Source organism: Pogona vitticeps, chromosome 9 (assembly GCF_051106095.1).
Source record: "Pogona vitticeps strain Pit_001003342236 chromosome 9, PviZW2.1, whole genome shotgun sequence".
NCBI classification, from domain to species: domain Eukaryota; kingdom Metazoa; phylum Chordata; class Lepidosauria; order Squamata; family Agamidae; genus Pogona; species Pogona vitticeps.
This window is the reverse complement of record NC_135791.1, coordinates 696,951-713,218: the sequence shown is the minus strand read 5'-3', so window position 1 is coordinate 713,218 and position 16,268 is coordinate 696,951. Positions and strand designations below refer to the sequence as shown.

Here is a 16,268-nt window from a genome sequence, read left to right as displayed (position 1 = left end):
CTCTCAGGAAGGGTCTCTGAAGACTAGCCAGTGGTGGAAAGATGTGGTTGGTGTGTGTGCATACTTGCTCCCCCCCCAAAAAAAAACAGGGATTACGATCTCCCAAGCAAAAAAGGGTCCCACCCTGTCTGCTTCGGCATGGAGAAGCCACCTAAGGGGCCCCAGTGCCATGCCTGGGGAAGACTCCGAGCGAACTCTGTCGTCTACCTCGAAGGAGAGACAATATCCCCAGGAAAAGCATAACCCCAAAGAGTTATGGCAGCCATAATCCCTTCCGCCGGGCCCTGGCATCTAATTGTGATTTAGGAGAAATGTGCAGAACTGATTGCAGCCATTCTTTTGAAAGAGGGCGGTAAGGAAGGGGAAGGGTGCCCATAAAAGACGGAATCCCTTTTAAGCAAATGGAAGCTGTTCATTGTCAAATGTGCTGTCCTATATTTTCCACATTATTAACTTGGCTGTAAAGCTGCTTTGGCGACAGCACCCGGAGAGGACCCAGCACCATCCAGTCCTGCCTGCTTCCTTCTTCAGCTTTCTTTTAACTCCCAGAAGCTGCACAAGTTGGCAGGAGTAGGAAAAAAACCACCCAGACCCAGCCCTAATCTGGGATGGTAGAAGGGTGGGACAACCTGCCTGGTGCACAAAGATCAAGCTATCTGACCCAGCCCAAAATCTGTTGGTCATTTTATGAGACTTGTTTGCCTGGCATGGATTTATGGGTCACCTCCTTCCTCTCCAGAAATGGGACTCAAAGGTGGCTTGCAACGCTATGAACTGAAAGAAGGAGAGGGGCACCTAAGAGAACCCAAGCAGGATTGCATGGGAGAATCCAGTCCTGGACCCCCACCATGGAGGGATGCCTTTGGACTATCTTGTGCTGAAAGTACCAAGGATATTTTTAAGAGCAGCTACCAGGGCTATGGCACAAGAAGGCCCCAGTTTCCAACGGAATCATTTTGCAAGCTGTTGATCAACAGCTTGTACCCCAAAGGGGCCATCCTGCCACAACCTGAGGTTTATGAGGCTCTTCTGAGCGTTCCAAGTTGCCTCCGTATTGCCTTGTTCCCGCGCTGCAAATCTAGGGCTGAGGGCTCACCAGGGAGAGATTCCTCTGGCTTGCATTTTAATGCCCAGAAACCTAATTCACACTTCCCGAACTGATTTCTGAAGCACCGGGCCACGATTCTTTTATATTGTTGTGCCACATTTCTCCAATTGAAAATGTATGTGCGTGAGTGAAGTTTGGGGCACGTATGCAGAAATTGTATGTGACATTAAAAGAATCGCATCCAAACTTGTACGCAAACATGTTTATGAGTTTCCTCACCGATGAATCACACTTTTTGAAAAAGAAAAGAAAAACAAGCCAAAAGGAAAAAAAAAAAGAATGTGCTCTGATGAGGAAATAGAACAAAACGACCGCATACTTTGGTGAGTTTGAAAGCAGGGAAGAGGGACCCACTCCTCTGTGTTTAGGTGAGAACAGAGCACCTCTCGACGGAGGTGGAATCCGAAGGCACCATGTTTAGCATTCCAGACCTAGCCAGAGGCTGTTGAATCTCTTGGAATTCCACAGAAATCTCTGCTCTCGGCCTCTATGTTGCAGTGCCTTTTTCAGTCTGTCTCCAAAAAATACCCCAGCGGGTTAAAGTATGCAGGTGGCAAACATAAAGGTATGCTTCTCTGTATTGTTTTTTCCTGCCACTTTTCATCCCTCTTTCAAAGATGTTTGCTAAATAACATTCCGGAAGGTGAGAAGGAGCTGGAGGTCAGGAACAGTCCATCGCCAACTTGCCCCGGCCCGGAGAATGTCCTGTTCTACTCCTTTATTTTTAGACACACCGACTTGCAAAATGTTCGGATAATTTAGGATGGCATCCAGGATTTACATCCTGCAAAGCTTCAGGAGGTGGAGGACGCCATGAATTCAAGAGCTGGAGTTGGCAATGGAAAAGACCATCTGGACACTGATCGCCTGGAAATGGGAGAGCTTTTCTTTTCCAGGGAAGGAATGAAGGCTCACAGAACAGCAGGCTGTCGGCAGATGCAAAACACCTTCGTCAAGCTAATTAATTGTGGCAATTCCTTTGGAAGCTGATTTCGTTCAGGTTAGGAGGCCCGCCCTTCTTCTCTTGTTTCCTCCTCTTTGTTTCATTCAAACAGAGAGCAGCCGTCCTGCCCCCCCCCCGATAACATGCCTGCAACTCTTTCATGGGTTTCCCCCCCCCTTCTTCCTCTCACTCTTCCTCTGAGGTGCTCAGGATGGCCTGTGGGGTTGCAGTGGAGCCATTTCAGCCCCAGAAGAACCCTGTAAGGTAGGACCCTTCATGACTGGTCCAAAGTTACTGAGCCGTCATCATTGCTCAGCAGAGATTGGAGCCTACATCTCCGTGGTCCTTGATTGCCACTTTAACCACTGCACCACACAGCTTCCAGTTATTCAGAGTACTTTTACATTGATCCCCACTCTCTCTGCTCTCCACAATGATGTGGAGGTGGTTTAATGGACTCAAGGCCCCTCAGAAAACGCCATGATGGAATGGAATCCAGGTCTCTCTTAACCCTATGCTTTAACTGATGTACGTTACCAGTTCTAAACAATAATGAATTAAGTGTGCTTTTACCACACTGTAGCCATAGAACAATCTCACAGGATACCTTAGCCTGGATGATAGTTGATGGCCCAACATGGCTGTTTGATTGTGATGGACTGAAAGAGTCTGGCTATTTCAAGCTGCCCCGAGATCTCTCTTTTGTACTCTGTGCTTAGAGAGATGGGGCAGGGGCCCATCCTTTGGGCTCCCCAGACATGGAAACTAAGCTACATGATATATGGAGGGTTGGCGTGGTTTGGTACCTTAATCCATGGTTTACGTTTTTGTCATAAGAAAAACACTTTAAAATGGATAGAGGCATATAAACCTTACAAACAAGTTTCCATTTACCTTTTACAGTCGGACTAAATTATATGCTTAGTCTGCGTTTAGACATGGTGCTCCTCAAGATTGTGGAATATGTTTATCCTGTCACAAGGGTTTCTCACCTCCATTGCCTGCATTCAAGGATGCTTTGTTTCAGGATTGATCATTGCAAGGCAAATACAGGCCACTTTTGCAAGTGTGCTTGCCATGATTTTATCTCAGAAAATGATGATGGGAGAGGAAGAAAGCATGAGTTAGAGGAAACGTGTTTTCCTTAGCATCCCATCTGGCCCTTACCCTTTGCCAAGGCTGTCTCATGAACTGAACGGGGTGGCACCTCCCATCAAAACTGGGGGAGTGGGTTATCCCCTTAACCCAGCCTGGGTTTTGAGCCAAAGTGGGGGGGGGAGATTAACCCGGCCCTGCTTTCTACAGAGCTGCACAAAACCTACAGAAGTCCTGTTTTGCAGCTTCTTTCCCAGATCACGTCAACCTTGGCTGTATTTTTATTTCTTTGCAGATGATGTTCTCTGTTCCTCATCAAAATGGCATGAAGGAAGAGTCACAAGTGGAGGAGGCCCCGGCTGGCCCTTTGGATAGGCTTTGAGACCCCACTGGCTGAACACTTCATTAGCTCCCCATAAATAAACATCATTTACAAGACCCAAACATTTAAAACACCCTGTTAAGCATCTGAAACATAAATGATTTAATTATAGGCCAGCCACGGTTTAGACTGACACTGAGATGAAATGCGGTAGAGCAGCTGCCTATGAATATTTTACAATGACGTTGCTCTCCATTCTCGGCGTCCACAGAGGGAGGAATCGCAGGTTGGAAAGACAGCGATCTGTCTGCAGAAAGAGCTGCTCTCGTTCCCGCAGTGCCAAGATTATAGAAACCCCCTTTTGGGCAGCCAGGGTCACGATGGTACCAGTCAGAAAATCACCTGCCCTCCCCTGGTCAAGAAGACCCTCTTCTCCTCTGCGTTGGCCATCAGTTTTTGGCCCCTTTGTCCTTCCGAGATGATCTCCTCGTTTGAGCCCCTTCAGAACTCCTTGAAGCTTCACATGCACCTGCCCCATAAGTCAAGGCCCACAAAGGGAAATTTCCACCAAGCACTTAAAACCCAGGGGCATTCGTCCCCAGGACCCAAATCCAGATGCTCAGAGTCAGTGTTGTTTAACTCATAAGGAAGCTCGTTTTAGCGAAGTTCTTCTATGGTACTTTTCATTCTTTATCGCCACCATTGCCTTATCAAAAGAGAGCTAACGAGCTCACCGCTCTGAAAAACGGGAAGGAGGAAACATGAATTAACAGCAACAGGTGCAATTATACTGTATTATCCGGAGTTACAGGGCAAGCCTGGGACACACCTGTGAGGACAATATAGAGAACAGAGGGCGATGCCCCGATTGGGCAGGGAGGCCTGCCTGTTTTGCTCACGGTGAGTTTGAAAGAAAGGGAGTGAAGCGAACAATGAGTGTACAGTTTTTAAAAATCGCAGTTGTCTAATAAGGTGCGGGTAGCTTGAAAAAGCTGGCCTGAGATTTGTAGGGAGGTCAAGCTGATTTCTGTAACTGTTGACTTACCATTCAGCGATTGATCCAGTGGGAGTTGGGGCTGGAGATAAGGTACTGGCCTACAAAATTCCACCTTTCAAGAAGGAAAAAGAGGTGGAAGGCCAGAATCTGTGAAACCTGAAGGAGTCTTCTCTCATTCCTTTAGGACAGTGGTTCCCAAATTGGGTCCCCAGAGCGTTTTCTATTCCTTCATCTAGCTGCCATCTCTCTCTCTCTCTCTCGCTCTCTCTTTACCTGTGCCAAGGTAGGTCTTGATGGGCCTCAAACTTTGCTGGAGCTACTTCTTGCCCATGCATTTATGATGCACAGTTCATGCTATTTGGGGCCTTGAGCGTGTTTTGAGGAGTACAGGAAGCCCCATCGCAGGGACCGATCTTCATCTCCTTTGTTTGCCAGGCTGAGTTTGACAAAACATCGATCAAATTTTCCCCCCGGGGCATGTGTCTGTGTGCAGAAAGAAACAAACATGCCCTCATTTACCCTCAATCAAGTTTCCAAGTAATAATTATTGGGCTTTTAAAGCTGTGCTCGGAGCAGTTCAGTTTCCTGCCATTCGTCAAAAGGAGCTCTCCTTGCAAGGTGCGACTTGCTTTCTAAGACAGGCATTTGGACAGGGATAACCAGACAGAGGCTCCTTCGGAAAAGACTTGCTTTGTTTCCCAAGGCCACTCCGTGTGGCTCTTCCTTCACAAGGGCCCTCTTCTTCACTCGACCACATATTTTTTAATGGGGGGGGGGAGCTGTGGGAAACTTCTGTTTAAGGGAGTAGCTGCATTCTGTTCCAGTGGCGGGCAGGCACTCCTGGCAGGAAGCAGCAGCTGCCAGCAGGCGGGGTCGCCCCCTTCTTCTGCCTTTTCGCTTAGAGGTAGAGCATAAGAGCAAAGGGCTATTTTAGCCAATCCTAGTTACAATTGCAGGGACATGGTGACGCTGCAGGTTAAACTGCAGAAGCCTCTGTGCTGCAAGGTCAGAAGACCAGCCATCGTAAGATCGAATCCACGCGATGGAGGGAGCTCCCATCATTTGTCCCAGCTCCTGCCAACCTAGCCGTTCGAAAGCATGTAAAAATGCGAGTAGATAAATAGGTACTACCTCGGTGGAAAGGTAACAGCATTCCATGTCTAGTCGCACTAGCCACGTGACCATAGAAACGGTCTACGGACAAACGCTGGCTCTACGGCTTGGAAACGGGGATGAGCACCGCGCCCTAGAGTTGGACACGACTGAACTCAAGGTCAAGGGAAACCTTTAAGGTGCAAAATATGGAACGTATGGGCACAGATGTGTTTGTGTATGTGTGTGTGTTTGTGTGCGTGCACACAGAAAGAATGCGTGCACATCTATGTATGTTCTGACCAAAGGCAGAGAAGCTCAGGATGTGTAGTGTCTCAGAGGACACTACAGGATTTCCAGAAAGTTTAAAAAAAAAAAAAACACAATCTAGATTAGAGGGAAAGGTTGCTTACTCCTGGATCTTTTTGAATCAGATCTCGTATGAATCTTTCACATGTCCAAGACATGCAAAGCATGGCCTGCTTGTAGCAGCTTTGTGTTTTGGAGGAAAATAACAAAGCTAACAATAACTATCGTGTTCTTTTAAAAAACTAAAATCCTTTCCTCCCCCCTTAAAGATGGTTGAGACAAGAGAGAGAGAGAGAGAGAGAGAGAGGAAACAAAGGAAGAGATATTATATCTTAAAATCAACAAATATTTTAACACATTGCTTCCACTGGCACATTTATGACTCACAACTGTTTTCAGATGCCAGGCACATTATGAAGATTAGAAGAAGCAAATGGCAAAGCAGATTCCATTTTAGATGCAGGCATGGAAGCTGTGTGGGAAGGGGGGACGGGCGGTTCCAGCAAACCATTCCCTGCAACGTGGCAGCTGTCACTCCAACTTATATGATTAAGGCACAAAATTACATGTTCTTGCAGTGGAAAATAGGGAGGGCTGATAAGACGGACAGATGGAGTTCAGCTTTCTTATCTGTATTTTACACTCACCTCCTTTCATTCCACCTTCTTCTTCAGAGTCAGAACTAGGGGTAAAAAACCCACAAAACAATTGTTAGATTCCCACACCCAACCCCACACCTCCATTTGTTTTACCTGCAATGTGGTGTATGGTTGTGTGAGTGCAACTAATTTGTACTCTCAGTTTCCCACTTTCAGGATACGAAGCAGGTGATTCTGGACCTGTCTGTTGCTATGGCTGGTCCCACACACTCAACTGCATCTAAATCTCAAGTTGCAGCGCAGAACTGCTGGCCAGGACTCTCATTCTTCATGGATGCCCAGTTAGCTTTTGCATTCTGCCGAAGAGGTACAAAAGAATTTCTTCAGGACCAAAACAAAACAAAACAAGCAAACAAACAAAAACCCAACAATGCTAAAAAGCCTGTTATTAAGAGATGAAGCTCCATCATCTGGACCAGAATCCTGTTGGGGGGGGGAAATGTGCCCAGAATTGTAGAGGTGGTTTAGGCTTTCTAGATGACCCACTCGCTCTCTCTCGCTCTCTATGAAACCAAGAAATCAGCACTCTGTGATCCTCTCCTCGTTTGCCTGGAGCAAGCAATGGCGAGGGCCGGGCCAGGCAGGATGCTCTCCTCCTCCAAATCTATTGACCACACGGGGGGGGTCAATAACGACCAAATAGGGCTTCAGTCGGCCTCCCATCATGGCTGAGCAACAGACCCTTATCAGGCGGGATGCACTCCCGCCCAGCCTAGAGCATCCGTCCGTTCAATAGCTCATGATAAATAGCTCATTCAAAGTCTAGGCAGGCCAGAGCTTTCCTGTACTTCTCTTTTAAGGCTCAGTTCATCAATTTTTCAAATCAGTTTCCCAGGCTGCGCTGATTAGGCACTTCCTGTGCTCAGGAGATAAAATAATAATCATCATGTCACAGGCTCTGAAAAACACACCCTCTTTTTGCAGTCATTGCTATGGTGGACTCCCTGTGTGAACTTACCCATGAGTTTTCTGCTCCAGAGTCCCTGAAGTGGCTGACATGCCAAGGAAGCCGAGGGTGAGTTCCAGGCGGTCCGGCATCCAAAGAGTGGGTGTCCGGCCAGAGGCACGCGGTCCCCAGGGCCTGGAAGTCCAAACAGTGCTGCGGGAGGAAATGATCGGAGGTAGCTTGGATGTGATTGTTCACGTTTCAGAGGGAAATGGCGCTAGCTTAATCGTGCGAGTCTGAGGTGTTTTTGTTTGTTTGTTTGTTTATGGAAAGAAAAATGGATTTTTAAGAGAAGGTGAGGAATACAGACTGACATCAATAAATTTCAAAACAATTCATGAAACACTGCCAAACACCTCCGGCTCAGCTCCAGCTCCCCAGTATTTCTCCACCTCTTCTGCTTCGAGGGGTCTGTTTTCGAGGGCAGAGGGGGATGCTGCTCTCTCCCAGTGGTCTTCCTCCCCAGCTGGCTGGCACTGCACACACACAAACACACACACACACACACACACACACACACACACACACACACATATATATACACAAGCACACTGTGATGGAAATGGGTCACACGGCCTTCCCTGTGCAGGGAACTAGAACCCATTTCCTTGCCTCTCCCAGGATCTGCTCCATCTCCTCGGCACAGGCTTGGCAAAGTGGGTGTTCAATGCCCCAAAGCTGTGAATCAAGCCGGAAGAGGGAGGTGCCGGTGCCCCCAACATTGGCCGAGGAGGCCTCCGCTGAGAGCCGGCCTTGCCGGAATTGAACAGAAAGCCTTGCTTCCTTCATCAGGCAAGCATTGCTGATTAGAAACAGCCTCTTCTTTTCCTCCTCACTAGGTCGGCCTTCCCTGCTTCCCTCTCTCTGGCAAATGCTGCCTTAGGGACTTTAGAAGGCTTGGTATCAATGATCTTTCCAGGACTCCAGGGCAGGCTTACTGGGTGCCAGCTGTGTCTTGCAACGGTATATCGGAGACTCATGGTTTCCGGCCCTTGTGTCCAAAGTTTCGGTCCTCATTTCCAAAGAGAATACAGTCAGAGAGCTGTCATGTTGATGCTGGTGGCTCTCCCCCCTTCCCTAGGTTGCTTTCCTCCTGTTCTCCATTGCCTTCCTCCTGCAAATGGCTTTTTGATGGTGCTAAGTTGCACTGCGCCATCTGCACAGAGAGCATTTTACTGTACTTATTGAAGCCTTGAATTTGGGCAAAATTGGATTCTCGGAGGAAAGTTGCTGTCTTGGGGAAAGAAGTTCCTTTATTTTAAAAACACTCCATAGAGGGGAAATGCAGCAGCCGAGTAAAACTGGTTTAGCTCCAAGAGGCTGCAAGACACCCCCCTTTTTTTGTAAGATGGCGACCCCCCCATATGAAATGTGGGTGATTCCGTTTTAGCTGGGACTAGATGTTGGATTAAGGCTGCTGTGGCCAGGCCGTGGGATGTATTTTTAAGGGAGATCATGGGGCACCTTCTCCAACGGGCTTCCACCAGGTGATTTGGTCCTGATGGACACTTGGACTGCCTTTCTACCCTTCTCCCCCCTTACTCTCTCTTCTGCTGTTCCTCTACTTTGTCTGCTACTTGCTTTAACTGTTGCCAGCCCTCCTGAGAACGTTAAGCAAAGAATCCGAGGCATGAATGTTTTCACTGAAAACCGGACAACAGGGCTGTGCTCAGTCCCCAGAGAGCAATGGTGAAGCCTTACCACCACTGTTCATGGGGTTAGCCATGCCCATTGGAGAATGCTTTTCTCAATGATCTGTGGCCACCTTGCCAATGTAGAGCAGCTTCCCTGAGGTTTGAAAACCCTTGCTGAGGCCCCGATGGAGCAGTATGGGGTGCAGCTGTGTGTGTGTGTGGGCGCTCGCGTGCGCGCTACTAACAGGTGATCCTCTCATGCTCCCTCTGTCCTGAACCTGCCACCCTGTCCCTTTCTGCCCTTACCACCTGAGGGGCTTGAAAGCGATGCTGAACATGCAGGTCCTTCTCTCATGGACCCACAACAGTGGAAAAATGGTAAGCACTCGTTTCAAAAATGGAAATGCCGGGGAGGGTACAAGATGCACCCTGGGATGGAGGCTTTTCTCCCAGGTGCAAAAAACAGAGCAACACCTGGAGAAGGCTGTTGAGCACTCGGTGAGCGAGAATGGAAGTGCCGGGCTCAGGGATTTCATGCGAGCGGCTTCCTCAGCACAGGAGCCCAGGGAAAATTCCGTGTGCACTGACCCACAAGCTTGTTACTTTTCCGCTGTGCTGGAAGGAGCCTGGGTTCTTGTTTTGAAACATTGGGTGGTAATATGAAAACCGTTTCAGTGTGCCAGTGGGGCCAAGATTTTGCTAAACTCTTTTCCATTTTTGTAACGCTCGACTGAGCTCTTTTTATCTTTTCGAAGTCAGTGGATTGTTACAAGCTTGGGTGTTTTCTCCCTGCATCACCCTCCACCCTGCCTCTTCGTGAAAGCATTTGAGCAGAAAAAGTTCTTCATCTACTGAAAGTGTGTGTGTGTGTGTGTGTGCGTGTGTGCGTGTGTGTGTCTGTGTCTGTGTCTGTGTCTGTGTGTCTGTGTGTCTGTGTGTGTCCGTGTGTGTGTGTGTGTGGTGTCATGTTTCCATGTTAGTCTGTCTCAGCATGTCAGCAAAAGGGGAGAAAAAAAGGTGGTGATGGGAAGCAATACATTGGAGCACTTTGAGAAGTATATTTCCATGAAAGCTCGTGATGAAATAGCTCCATTTAAGTGCTACAAAATTTCCCCCTTTTTACTTTTCTTTTACCAATCTGTTGTATGAGCCAAAAACTCAGTGGCTGCCTCTTGCTTTAGAAGCCCCGTCGAGTATATGGAGTTTACATCTGTCTTGATCTGCAGTTCAGAAACCCATTGATCTGGGCTCCTATATTTGAGGCCAACTACTGCGCAGAGGTCCTGGGTCGCTGGTGTCTGGGCTGCCTGGTTCCTGCACTCTGAATATTGTTTCTCATTCCACGTCCTCCCACCTTGGCTCTGGTTTGGTTTGCCCAATGAACTGCTTCACTCAGGAATGTCTGGATGCTTCCCACGGCACCTTGATGCCTTGGGCCCCTCATGTTGGCATGGCTCCAGTCTTACTCAGTTCCCTTTGTATACGTGTGTGTGTGTGTGTGTGTGTGTGTGTGTGTGTGTGTGTGTGTGTGTGTGTGTGTTCGTGCGTGCGTGCGTGCGTGCGTGCGTGCGTGCGTGCAAGCTTGAAAATGACACGTGGGAAGAATGGCCTGCCAGTCACTCTGCTAAATCATCACACACTGCAAATTCTCATCTCCCAGTAGCTGTACCCGGCTAATTCAAAACCTTTTCATACAACTACGCAGTTGGCATGGTAATTTTCCGCTGCTGTTGGGAGCCCAACTGAAGAGACAAAAGGTAGGCAAATTATTCTTAATTTTTTATTTTTTATATATATTGGCTGAGTAAGAGCGTTCGTTGAAGCATCTCAGCGGGCCATTTCCAGGGAAAAAATTTTTAAAAAACATCCTTGCACAGGTTCATTTATCAATTGCTCACCAAATAGGCAGAAGAGGGTAAGCGCACGGCCATCAGCAGTGGACCACCCAGAGCTGAGCCAACCCAAGAGCAGAACTGCAAAGACCTGATCAATTTCGAGAGGCTCCAGCGTTTCAAGGGGCCTAACCGCTGTTTCTTAGCAAATTCACCAAATCCACCAGCAGAGTTAAGAGTGGAGTCATCTCAGCAGATCCGGTGGTCTCTCTGTCTTGAACCACTGATTGGCCAAATAATTGCCAGTCTGAGCAGGATGAGTATTAGGGTGTCTGATTAGGGCATGGAAACAGAGGGGTCAAATTGCACATGATGGAGGTCATTAGCAACTCATCACAGCAGGGAACGCCTTGAGTGTTGTAAGCATCTGATAGTCTACACATGAGCTGCTCCCATTTTGCAATTGGTCATCTGGATGTAAACACAGGCTTTGTTTTCAAGCCTGTTTTCTTCATTGTGTTTTGTCTCTGGAGCCGAAGCACAATTTTAGCCAAAATGTTGTTGTATCTGCAGCATCCAGCTTGGCCCCCAAGGTCTCTTTCTTGGTTTCTTCTTCTCTTGCAGTTTCTTCATCATCTCCCAGTGACATTTACACATCCAGGGATTTCAGATGCCCCCCCCTCCCCATGGCTGGGTTTCAGCATGGACATTGGGCAAGTGGCTACCTTCTGAGACCTCATGAGCAGACAAAAATGTCAGTCGGTCTTCGAGGCAGGGGAGGAGAAGTGAATGGGACAAAAATGTCTAAATTTAGCAAACGACAGCCTTCATATCTCCAGGCCTTCATAATCTCCACATCAGCAGGACAAGATGCTTACTCAATAAAAGAGTTGAGCTAAGTGATCGCAGCATGTAATTCCATAAGGATTTTTTTTTCCAGAGGAAAATGCTATCATTTTCCATCTCTGTTTAATGAATCATGTGAATTATAGGAACACTTACAAATGGCTTTCTCTGCAGCCTATTAGTTTGTTTCTGTAGGGTTCTAATGGAAGACATGCCTCATTTAGAGCGCGCCTTGCCTTGCAGCCATAAAGAATAAATTGTATTATTATAAGCAGTTACCTTTGAAAATGATCTTGTGGAAAAAAAAGTATATTGCATTATTGCCAAAGGGAGGGGGGAAGGGAGGGGGTCGGGAGAGGGGGGTGCTGCCATTTTAGACCCAATGTCACAGGCAGTGAGCGGAGTCAGGTGGTCGTTTGTTTTTGAGACAAGCCGCCTGTGCAGGAAACATAGGATGGGGACGAGGAAGGCCATCCGGACTAGCTCCGAGTTGGGGCGGATTTAGAGGACGGGTCGGGTCAGGCTGGCTGCCGCCCGGGCTTTGAGGCTGCGGCACTCATCATTCCCCTGGCTGGCTAGGCACCTGAGAGCTGCAAGGAGACCAGCAGCCTCAGACGGCCTCGCCTGGCGCTGCCCGCCTCCTGTACCGCCTGCGCTGCATTAATATGTGTGGGTTGTTCATTCACGGGAAGTGTTGACATCATCAGTGCTGGTTGAACCATGAGAGAGAGAGAGAGAGAGAGAGAGAGAGAGAGGTCCCAAATTAGATAGATAGATAGATAGATAGATAGATAGATAGATAGATAGATAGATAGATAGATAGATAGATAGATAGATAGATAGATAGATAGATAGATAGATAGAGAGAGAGAGAGAGAGAGAGAGAGAGAGAGAGAGAGACAGACAGACAGACAGACAGACAGACAGACAGACAGACAGACATTGGAACTTTGGGAGCAATGTGAAGAAATTTCACATAGTATTGTACTGTAAGCAGTTCCAGATCTCAGAAATAACACCATCAGAGCTCAATCCCCCTCCCCAGCATATTAGGAACAGCATATATACTGCACCGATATTTAACAGATACTTAGTTTTTTGGTTAAAACGTATTTGTTATATATAATACAAGTCAATGTTTTTATGATTTTGATTGTCTGTGCCTGGGATTTCTGAACAATGAGAACAAACGATTTAAAAAATCTAAATAAAACGAGTTATGTTTAAAGTGAAGGCAAACCAGGAGCCTCAGCCAAACCAAGGTCAGCCGAACTGAGGACAGCTGAACCCCTGTGGACATATTGGGGGAATTTTACGGCCATCCCCACCATGGCGGTGGCTGCTACTGCTTCTCTCCTCCTTCCCGTCTTAAGGGGCCTCGCCCCCATTTTTTGGGAGGAGGCGGCTGCTCCAGTCACAAGCAGCCCTGCAGGCTTTCTCGCTGCTCCGGCAATGCCTGCCCTCTGTTGCCCCCTAAGCCTTGGCTTGTATGGTTCTATCTGTCCAAAGGCTTTTTAAAAGCAGTGAGTAACCCAAGGAGCGATGAATTCTGCAGTTAGTTCCCCCCCCCTCCTAATAATGGCAAGAAGCAATGAAAGAACATCCTTTTGGGAAGTGAGGTGCTCAGCTCTGGCCAAACGAATCTCCCTATCTCGGGCAGTTCCCAGTTGAATGCAAAGTTTCCAGCAGCAGAGAGAGTGTCACAAATGGCTTTGGCCTTTAGTGGGAGGGAAGTGTTTGAAAGACATCCTTTTTGGGTCCTCAACCCAGCTTTTAGGGGAGCCCAGCAATCCCCAGGATATTATTCCGAGCCATCAATTATTCTGGATTTGCGAGGAACTCAACAAAAGAAATAAAGACAGCGTAATCTCTTTTGCATGAGCCTGCAGTAAGCCTTTATGGGGCCCTTTATATCTACCAGCAGAACAAGGTGCTGATAACAGTCCGGCTTTTAAAATTATCTTGTAGGTTTAACAGTTCTGCTATTCGGCACATGTTACTTGTTGCTAAGGAACTATCAGTGCCAAGTGAAACAAAGGCTTGTGAAAGGTGGGAGAGGAATTACACTCTGTCTGTGCGTGTGTGCATGCGTATGTGCGGGTCTGCAGGCCCGGTACTACCCAGCAGAAAAGGCAAGGGGTGGTGGCCGTCCACTCTGAAGACAACGGCCTTGCAGATCTTTCAGGCCGCCAATGCAAGCGTTCTGGGCGACGCTCTGGGCCAGCCCTCCTGGATGTCCAGATGGCTGGACTGAAAATCATCCTCAGGCGACAGGGTCAGGATATCCAGAGGGTGGCTAGAGTCTGTTCTGGTTTTTTGACACGTTAGGGGATGTGTTTGTTTCTCTCGGAGGCTTTTGAAAGTACCCTTAGAAAGGACAAAGCCTTACTGCTCACAGCTTTATTTCCATATGCGCTTCCATGGGTGGCAGTCCACTTCTTCAAACCCCATGGAGTGCAATATTTAGGCCACCATATTTGCAATTCAAATTGCAGGTGTGGGGGCTGAGGGAAATGAGATAAAGACTGTGATCTGTGGCTTTGTGAAAAGTCTGTTGAACGGAAACAAAAGGGAGGTCACTGGAACAATAAGCAGCTCTCGGCTGCCTCATCTCTGCTTTGTTTGAACAGGCCTGTGGCAGAATGTCAGGGCGCTGTTGCATCATTGAAATGAATCGGTGGAAAGATCCGGTTTTAAATTTTGGTCTAAAGTTGCATGGTAGTCACATAGCTTGAGGTCTGGTCTCTCTGTGTGTGTCCTCTTGGGAAAACATGTTAATCCATTTTAAGCTGTATTGTGTATTCAGCAACAGGGGTGGGGGGCTACACAAGCTTTTAGAATTGCTGCATTTGAGGCTTTTTCCTGCATCTGCCTGCCCTCATGCTGGCTGCCTCTCACAGCCTCTAGCCACTGCTGCTAAGGTGTTATTTTTAAATATATATACAGTGGTGCTTCAACATATGACCATTTCAAGTTACGACCGGAGTTCCGGAACCAATTAAATTCATAAATCGAGGCACCACTGTATTTACAATTTTTATAATCTGGCATAGCACTAGTACAGAATGACAGATGGGGGGGGGAAAGGAGAGCAACGTGGAGCCCAAGCTAAAACTGACCAGAAACATTGACTAGTCTTCAAAGGAGGGAGGGAGGGACACACACACACACACACACACACAGAGAGAGTGAGAGAGAGAGAGAGAGAGAGAGAGGGTGGCGAAGGAGAGGGAGCAGAGAAGGCACACCAGTGAGTGGCAAACCCCACAGACACAATTTACACCAAGAGAAGTGTTCACATATGCCAAAATGACTGAAAATAAATTGATTTCAGAAGTGATTGAAAATAAATGACCCTCTTGCAGCAAAATAAAATACCTTGCATTCCAACAAAAAAAATTCCCATACAAAAAAAAGAAAAATCCACACTTCCATGTGTGTTGTGTAGTCATCTTTGAAAAAATTGATTTCAAACATGCTAAAGCCAATTCAAATACAACTGTGCCCTTTTCTCCAGATGTAACCATGCCCTCGGTCTTAGGAATGAGGGTGTGGGGGATTGCTGTTACCAGCTTCTGTCTCCTTTCTGGCCATCACCAGCCCCTTTTGATGTGGGGAGAGAAAGACATGCCAGGCAGCCCTCTTGATTTGGATCTCTGCCTCCTGAGACCCCCCCCCAAGAGGCCCCTTGTTGGTCTCCCAGAAGCCCAGTTTCTAATGCGACCAGCCTCCAGATCACGCAGACAGCCTCTTCTGGGATTTGCAGGGTGACTACGCAACCGTCTGGTGCAACAGTTGTGGAGGCTGCGCTTGGAATTCATCACAGTGAGGTTGCAACAGGTAAAAGGGCAGCCGGGCCCCCTCCCGTGGCTCGCCAGAGGATGCAAGAAAGGATGCGGCGGAGCAAGGCAGGCAGGTGGCTCTCCAGAAACGCGAACAGTCTGGTGAGGAGGAGGAGGTGAGATGCAAGTCCCTGAGACACTGTCTCCTTGATGTGTGAGGAGGGAAAAGAAGGGGCTCCCGGCTGCCAACAGCTTGTAAGAAAGGTGTTTCCGGCGCTGTCAGGTTGCAGGAATTGCTTGTCAGGAAATTTGCTTATAACTTGGCACACTGACACCCTGTTTTACATGGGAACTGCAATCCACGCACTGCTTTGCCTCTGTAGGTGGTTAGCCCCTGCCTAGCCTTTTTTTGTGTGTGTGTGGGGGCAGACAGGAGAAAGGATTTGTTATTATTGGTGTTCTGTGCTGTCAAATGGCTTCCAAGCTATGTCAACTAGGAACCATCCTATGAACAGTCCTGCTCAAGTCTTGGAAATGAAAAGCTGTGGTCCCTTATTGAGTCCGCCCATCTCATGTTCAGTCTTCCTCTTTTCCTGCTGCATTCAGCTTTTCCAACAATTGCTGTCTTTTCCAGCGAGTCTTGTCTTCTCACGATGTCCCCAAGGTAACAATAGCCCCAGTGTCGCTGTTCTTTTATTTTTAT

At 47.8% G+C, this 16,268-nt stretch overlaps 1 long non-coding RNA gene across 1 annotated transcript in view; it reads left to right on the top strand.

Moving 5' to 3' along the window:
- The window catches only part of LOC144584283 (uncharacterized), a 126,318-nt gene extending 113,619 nt beyond the window's left edge, over nt 1-12,699 (top strand). Inside the window, exon 2 of the long non-coding RNA XR_013538432.1 lies at nt 12,587-12,699. This is a non-coding gene — a long non-coding RNA (uncharacterized LOC144584283). The remainder of the gene's footprint in view (nt 1-12,586) is intronic.
- The last annotated feature ends 3,569 nt before the right edge of the window (nt 12,700-16,268 follow it).